The 8,240-nt window shown below is 40.5% G+C and overlaps 1 protein-coding gene across 1 annotated transcript in view; it reads right to left on the reverse strand.

Annotated features, from left to right (window-relative positions):
• DYNLRB2 (dynein light chain roadblock-type 2) overlaps positions 1 to 8,240 on the reverse strand; it is a 182,799-nt gene that overhangs the window by 7,313 nt on the left and 167,246 nt on the right. The window lies entirely within an intron of this gene.

Raw genomic sequence — 8,240 nt, forward strand, 5'->3', positions numbered from 1 at the left:
TGTATTATAGTATTAGGAACAGAGTGATACTACTTGAGAACCAGAAACTCCTCATAATCTAGGACTGAGATCTTGCAAATACTTATCTGTGTGAATAAGTTTAAATATTCACTAGTAAAAGTAGCAAGTGAGAAGCTTAAACTTCATGTGCTTACACTTGTAGTCTGGTGTTTGAACTAATTTCTGCATTTATAGTTAAGATTGAGGGAAAAAAATCAACCGAAAGATAGAAAATACTTAAAACTTTTTTTTTTCCCCAGGCTATGAAAGAAGATGTAATTCTGCATTTGGAAACTAGGAAGAGGATTTTGCTGGTAAGTACATAAGATTTTGATTCCTTGATGCTTGAACCTGGAGACCCAGGAAGAGGTAGAGAGGGAGTCAAGCGCACAGAGGGACATGAGCTACACTGAAGTGCTGTAAACAACCTTGATTTGCTGCCAGCCATTATGAAATAGCATCAGTCGATACAACTGAGGAAGAATTTTGATTGCTATAACCAGTAATTTTGATTACAAGTAGCTGTAAATGTCTACCAGCTATTATGACAGCTCCCTTGCCCATGTTGTAGGGTATCTCCAGTTTTCAGTTTTGTTGGCCTACAAAGTGGAATGAACTCATTCTCATGCTGTTGATGACCGTATAGTTGCTTCTTTCAGTTTTTTCCTCTGTGCTTTTATTTCTAGCCAAATAGTCTCCAAGGAAAATTGGTAAAAGCAGATAGTATGGCACAGTAGCTGAAAGCTTAGGGTCCATTCTTAGCACACAGCCCTTACAAACAGCTAAAACAAATTACCTATTATTTGGTGTTACATCATTATTTTGACACAATACTGAAAAAAAAATACAAGTTGTTTTCAGGTGTACAAAAGTTTTAATTTTCAATGTAGATGTGTCACTATAAGTCATGCTGCTGGTCAGTCATGTATCAACCAGTGGACGGGAGGCACAGTTTGGCTTTATTGCCCACAAACTGTGGAGCAATCACGTTGTGAGTATTCTCAGTTAATTTTCTTGTTTTTCAGTCTCTGAGGAGCTGTCTCAGAGTCTCATAGAGGTACCAAAAGGATTGAACTTTGCTATCCCCACAAGGCTTCAGGAGCAAAAGTGTTATTTGGTGGCTCAGTTTTGGGGGTGTAGTCAAAATGAGGTTTGAGGTGTCTGTGGATGGAGAAATAGTTGGGTCAGGGCTGTGCCTGTCCATCTCCTCCTCTTTTAATAGCTCTGCAGTGAGCAATCAGTTGTTGTCAGCACCTCCTGTGTGTGAAATAGGAAAAAAAAGTACGTAATCTCTACTATTCAGTTAAAACTCTCTTCCGTTTGCCTGATTGATTTTTGTTTTTGTTGTTCTTGTTAAGAGACCTTCTTTAAAAAGGTGAAAATTAAGTAAAACAGAATAAAGTTAGTCATCCTGGGAAGGCTGGGGATTGGGCTAGATGATCTTCTGAGGTCCCTTCCAATCCCAAACATACTGTGATACTGTGAAGGTTATGAACAAAACTGTAGGGAAGGTCCTGCCTTTCTCCACCTGAAAAAGGCCTTGTAGCAAGCGTGTCACTTAGAGTGGATGAGATCAAGATCTTTCCCAGTCTGACTGCTGATAAAGTTTTATTTGTTCTTCTGTTACCTCCATGAATCCAAATATCAGAAACTGAGAAAGTATTTAAGAAAACCTGTATGTCATGTAGGCATTTATGAAGCAATTTTACAGTTACTCTGTAGATAAATGTTAGATGGAAAATTTGCTCAAAATATATTTTTTTGGTAGAGATTTGTTTTTTACAGCATTTGAGAGCAGTTCCTGGTGGGTTTTTTTGTGTGTTTTGTGTGGCTTTTCTAGCTCAAAGCCTCTAGATGGTGGTGCAGCTCCAGCACAGGGATGTGCTCTCACCGTGAGGTTTGTATCATATTAAAACGCCACTTCAGGCTCTTATTGTATGAAAGGATTAATGAGTTCTACGATACTATTTACACATGTATGGAAGGAGGAATCAGCATGGGCGGGTTACCTATCCTCAGCTAAGTAAGAGTGGAATGTGTTTTGATAGATCCAGAAATCTCGCAGGAACTGTTGTGTGGTTTAATTATCCCCTCATCTCTGGACACCGTACCCGGAGTGCTGGGGAGGGCAGGGGCGCCCAGGTGCTGCTGAAGTGACAGCAATAAACCTCTTAAAACTCCCAGCAGATGTTGTTGCTTTTGTGTGCTAATGGAAACTTCGCAAACCACTTTCTCTTCCTTCTGAGAGCAGATGTAAATACATGGCTTTCTTATATCAAGAGCAAGCTGGTAGTAACCTTGGCTCAGTTTTAAGGCAAAAGCTGTAGAGGCACTTTATTTGCTAAGTGCAGAAAACTCATGCAGAACTTCATCAAAATTAGGGGTTTTTTAATATTCTGCTAATTTTACTGGTACTGAAGTAGCTAAGCAAAATCTGAATTGTGAGCACAGTGCTCCCTGGGCTTTTAAACCGCCCTCTCAAAGGCTTTCGGACTGGTGTGTGAATCTGCTCTCCTGCATCTGCCTCATCACCTGGTTTTAAGGCAGCTACTCCCCTGCCACCCCTGTTACTTTGGTGGGTAAAATTTAGTCAGAGCAGGCACGTCAGATTCTCAGTAGTTCTCCTGAGCATCTGGTGACCTAATATGATGTTTTGCGTGGTCTGCTCTGAATGTACAGTAAAAAGAGCTGTGCATCACAGAGGAGGATGCTGTGTGGTATATGCTGATGTTCCACAGTCCTGCCCTGGTAAGAAATAACCCTGAAAGCAAGAAGGGTTTAAGAGAATAACTCCATTGATGGCTGAATCATGTTGAGAGTAGTGCTGTTGCTGACAGTGAGGGCTGTTTGTGATTAACTTGTGTGGAAACACTGGGCTCCAGAAGTGTGAAAACAGAGGGGTGTAACCTGGGAACAGGACCAATTATCAAATCTCTGTTGTAACTGAGCCTTATTTTCAACTCAGAGGTATAGACTGTGTCCTTTTTAAGAATAAGAAAGAACTTGACCGTCTTTGTAAGACACCTGTCTGTAAAAGGTGCATTCAGACAATAATAAAGTAGTCCAAACCATGGAAATGCATTTTAATATTTCATTTCACTTGGATAACTCCATCCTTTCTGATGTAAGTTGACACCTCGCATTTTGGATTCTTTGCAGATTAGATTTTAACTTGCATTTGCTGTTTTTCTGGAAAAATTAGTATTCCTGGTTTTAAAGAGAAGCAAATGCAATTACAGAGTTTATTTCACGTCACTAATCTGTTTGGAAAACGTGTACATGAGGCTGACTCTCCCTACACACTGCATGGTGTGTGTGGCAGGAGGATGCTGTAACCAGCCGCTCCTGGATGCATACATAGCCAAGATCAGGGGAGCTCTTGGTCGAGACGCTTGCTCTGAGATTCATGTCTGTTATTTGTCTGACAGAACTCAAGTTGCTCTGAACTTTGTTCATCTCACCACCCCAGACACCTTCATTGAGAGGCTTTTGTTCCTGAAGGGCATTTTGTCAGGATCTTCCTGTGTTCATGAGGCTCTGTCAGTGTTGGCTGCGCCCCCTGTGGTCACTTCCATTGCTTGGGCCTCACTTGGGATTTTCAGGACGTGTTTGTTTGTCTGGGGAGGGGTGGGCTCTGTCCTGCTTTCCATGTCATTCACTTCTCCGTATTTAGCTTCCTATTAAGTGGAGGTGTAAGCATAAGGTAGTGGCAAAAAGCAGTATTTTAACATATTTAGACAGGAAGATCATCTTTTCTGTGGGGGTATTAGGTCAGCTGTGGTCTCCTAGTTGAGATGGAATTCCCATATTAATTCTGTGGGCGATTTGCCTGTTCCAGAGGAAGGACAGTGCCTCAAATGCCAAGTCGAAAAGCATTTAGGCTCTCCTTGCACTGAGCTACTGGAGAGGTCCTTGGCGTAATTTGGTTCCTAGCTGAGCTGCATCAACATCCTCGGCTTGTTCTAAGAACAACCTCAGTTTCGTGCTGTCCTGTTCTGCCAGGTACAAACCAGCTCTAGAAGGGTCTCCAAAGTTCTTTCCCTGCAGATTGTCCCTGCAGCTGTGACTGACGCTTCTGATGCTGCTTTGACTGTAGGGTGCACTGCAAAGGGGCTGACACTGGGGGAGAGGATCTACCTGAAAGTTTTGCAACAATTTCTGCAGAATGGTGTTGATTTCAGCTCTATTGAGTTCACTGAGTTTTCCCAAAAGGGCTTTTTAATTTAACTGTTGCTAAAAAATGCTGCACAAATTACCTGACAGGAATGCTGCAGAGTTATAAGCCTGTCAGGCAGCCCCTTAAAAGCAAAGCAGTAAAGTTGGGTTAAGTATTCACAGCCAGATTTAATTCAGTGAATTTACCTCTTTGTCTGTTCACAGATCACTGACAAACAGCCACTGACTTTTTATTAATTTGTTCGTTATCCCAAATTATTTAATGTCTGGTTTATGCAATGCAGTTTTAGCTTCAGGGCTGCTGGCAGACTGATCCACAAGTAATATTTGAGTACTACTGTTGGTAATTCTGACAGAAAAGTGCTATAAAACTCAACAGAGGCCTGGTGTTTTATTTCTGGGCACGTCTATAAAATGGAGCACAAAGTTATATCCTTACCATAAAGTTCTATGGCTTGGTTTAAAGTAGGTATAATTTTCTACTGATTTCTATATGTTTTTAGTAGAATTTATGTTAAAAAAAAAGTGGTTTTTTTCTCACTATTACTCTCAGGTTTGGTAGTTTCTGAGCAGAGAGTTGATAACATGGGTAAATCTTTGGGAATTGACCTGTTTTATTTTTGAGTTTGGTTACCCTGCAGTTACGCTGATGCCCATTGTAAGATCATTTTTCACTGTTGGAGTATCAGACCCAACTTGGTTCTGTCTGCCATTAATCCTAAAATGACAACTGAGGCGTATAAAAAGGAACTGCCTAATATGCAAGGACATTAGATCCAAGATATCTCTGAACTTCACAAGTGTTTTTTGGGGTCCAGACGTGCACCTCTGAAGTGATGTGACCCTGTTACAGACTCCACCGGTGTTGTTCCACTGACATAAATAGCTTTGGCTATTTGCTTAAAGAAATTGAAGATAGATATAAATTTATCTTCTTACAGGTTGTGTTGGCTTTAATTTGTTGTATTTGTGTTGGTTGTTTTAAAATATTCCCCACTGTTTTATTCGGGTGTAACAAGAAAAGCTACAGGTGCATGGAGAAGGATTAATCCTCCTGTATGTCTGGTTGACAAGACTTACAACATCTTTGATTTGAAAATGTGCGTTAGGAACCAGTAATTTACTGGGTGGATTGTGAGGTATCCTCTTTTCATGCAGTAAAACGGACTGATCATCTCATTAACTCCTAGTGCTGTGTTATCAATGGGTTCAAGGCAACCTCCCTACCAGCACTGCCCGTGTAACCAGCTGCTGTCACACGTGGATTGCGGCCACATCGCTCTTGAGATTGTATTATAGGTTTTGCTACTTTTGCTTCTGGAACCTGCCAGTGTTTCTTTTATGCTACTTGAAATACAAACTTCCAGCGAGCTGTTGAATGGCAGTAGGGTGTTGGTTTACCTGTTAACTCATGCTCTGGAACAGAGATGTCTTTAGACAGACGGATATAAAAGGAATTAAAACCTCACTAGATGACATTTCTATAATGCGTTGGTGGTTCTGTAAGGCATAATAAAATATTCAGTGCTTGAACAGATGGATATAGCCGCATTTCTTCTGAAGAGGTTATTTTAAGAATGTGGATTTTACTGGATTAATAGGCCAGTAACTTGGCAGAACTCAGCTTTTTGGTGTTTAAACTTGGAGAGTTAGTTACGATTTCCAATGATTTAGCTGTAAGTTACACCATTTGCAAAGGATGAAAATTAACTTCTAAAATATGGATTTTTTTTTTTCCTTTAATGAAAATCCTATTTCCAGATAATTCTAATTTTGGCAGTTAAAAGAATTAAGGTTCTGTTTCCTCTGGGCTGAACTTTGTTGGAGCTGGGTTATGGTTGGACTCAATGATCCTGAGAGTCTCTTCCAACCAAAATGATTCTATGATATTTAGGATTATCAGGTTAACATGTAATGGATGGAAGATGGTGAGAGGCTGTGAAAGAGAAAGCAGTTGTTAATGAACATCAGTTTTCAGTAGTCTTTTTCAAAAAAAAAAAAAAGATCTATCTTGACGTATTTCTTGGTTTAGATTTGGAAGCTGGCACAGGTTGCCTGACGGACCAGGCTCTGGCGGCCACCGCTGCCCTGCTGGGGAGCTGCACCGGCTGTTCAGCAACGTCAGTATCTTCAAAAAATAAATCCTTTGGTTGGAATTGCTCCTTTTGGTACGGAATCTTTTTCTGGACGCTTCTGTGCTGTTCCAGTTCTGCTTAGTTTTATTTTCTTGTGAAACATGTTGCTGTTAATACGACTTTTCCCTGATAGGCTGCGTTATCATTTACGTGATAAGCAAGTTCAGAAACTCTGAAGCAGAGAGTTTGTGTTGGTCAGATCACTGAATTAGCTCTACTATCAGCAATGATAGTGGGGAAATTCAGTTGTGTTGTGGATATTTGAGAGCCAAAAAAAGTACCTAAGTGAACTGAAGAGAATGTGGGGGTTTGAAATTTGAAATATTATTTGGACAGAGGTGACCGTGTTTGCCTCGCTCAGTGTGGTGTTTCTAGGGGAGCACGTACAAATCATTCTCGTGAGTTCTGCCTTTTGTACAAATGCTTCACAGTAAATTCTGTGGATTTTGTTTTCAGGTCTTAGCAAGTGCTTTTATTTGTGTCTTCTGATAATCCGCTGTTTCGTTTAAAGAAAACATTTAATCAGCATTTAGAATAGGGGAGGAAAACTTCCTTTCTTTTATATAGCCAATTTGATTTTACGTCAGTTCTCATAGATGAAGAACTAAGGAAACAGCCGGTGCACAAATCCAGTTTTCCTGCTTCTGTGTGTTGCTCTCGAACATCTCAGTGGGCAGGATTCCCCTCAGATAACACTTTGGACCATGCTGAGAACATACATGTTCGGTATAGATATAGCAGCTGTATTTTAAAACTGCTGAATTTTGTTTATACTCTTCCAGCTTCCAAGGCAATGAGTCCCTTAGGTTTTGAGGAAGAAGGCAGAAATTGCTGACAGAATCACTATTAAGCTTTTTCTTTCCCTTGGAAATAAACTCGGCACAACCTTAAAGCGCCCACGGGGTTCTGCTGGCTCTGACGCGCTCACCGCAGTTTCCTCCTCAGGACGCAGAGCTGAACCCGGGGTCGTGTTCTGCACAGAAAAGCAGCAGGAGCTGCACGCGCTGGGCAGCGTAAGGAACCGCGCCTGTACGGTTCGGTGAGCCGGTACTCCGGGTGTCTCCTTCGCTTGGGGGAAAATCGCAGTGGTTTTTGCCCAAATGAAAGAGCGACTGTCTTAAACCTTTGAACTTTATTTGTAATACAAAGCTTCAGTTAGATAAAATACTATAATTAGCAAATCTTTCATCTTTGGGCATAATTAAATCTTTAAGGATTTAATTCTTAACCAATTGCTTGTAATGACAAGTTCATAAATAAATTAATTCTTCCAATGAGTGTCTGGTAGAAATCAATGAGTGTTAAGAGATTCAGGGTGAGGGGACACCGCTACACAAACACGGCAGCTTAATTACGCTTCGATAAAGACTCTTGGTGATAAAGCATTAGCTTGTTCAAAAGATGATGTATTATTTACAGAGAGCTCATTACAATATTAATTTCAGATACTGTAGAACCCTTTTTGGAACTTCCATCTTTACCCGTCTCTGTATTTCCCCATGGTTTATGGTTTGCTGTTTGGTTGATGTTCAGTCCTGGGGTCTCATTCCTGAAACTTTTGCTCAAGAGGTTCCTATGTTTCTGTTCATTTAACACTTTCTCCTATAGCAAAGTACGTAACCATTAACTCCAGGGTTTTCTGTTGTTGTAGGAATGGGCAAATGAAGAAAGTGCCGTTTTCTGGCTGACACGTGGCTGTGTGTTTCAACAGATGTAAGTGTATTCATGGTCATCCAGTGGTCTCTAAAAAATGTCAGTATCTCCTTTGCATATGATTAATATGCATTTACAAATTAATGTGTAACTTAAAAGTTTCTTGTAGATGTTACTGAAGTGCTCTGAGTTAGAAAAGAAGAAAAGATACGTAAAACCTGACTGTACTTCTAGTTATTTATGAGGTTTGCTTGCCTCGTTTAGGCTATTTTCTGG

This window comes from Patagioenas fasciata, chromosome 13 (assembly GCF_037038585.1).
Source record: "Patagioenas fasciata isolate bPatFas1 chromosome 13, bPatFas1.hap1, whole genome shotgun sequence".
Taxonomy (NCBI): Eukaryota; Metazoa; Chordata; class Aves; order Columbiformes; family Columbidae; genus Patagioenas; species Patagioenas fasciata.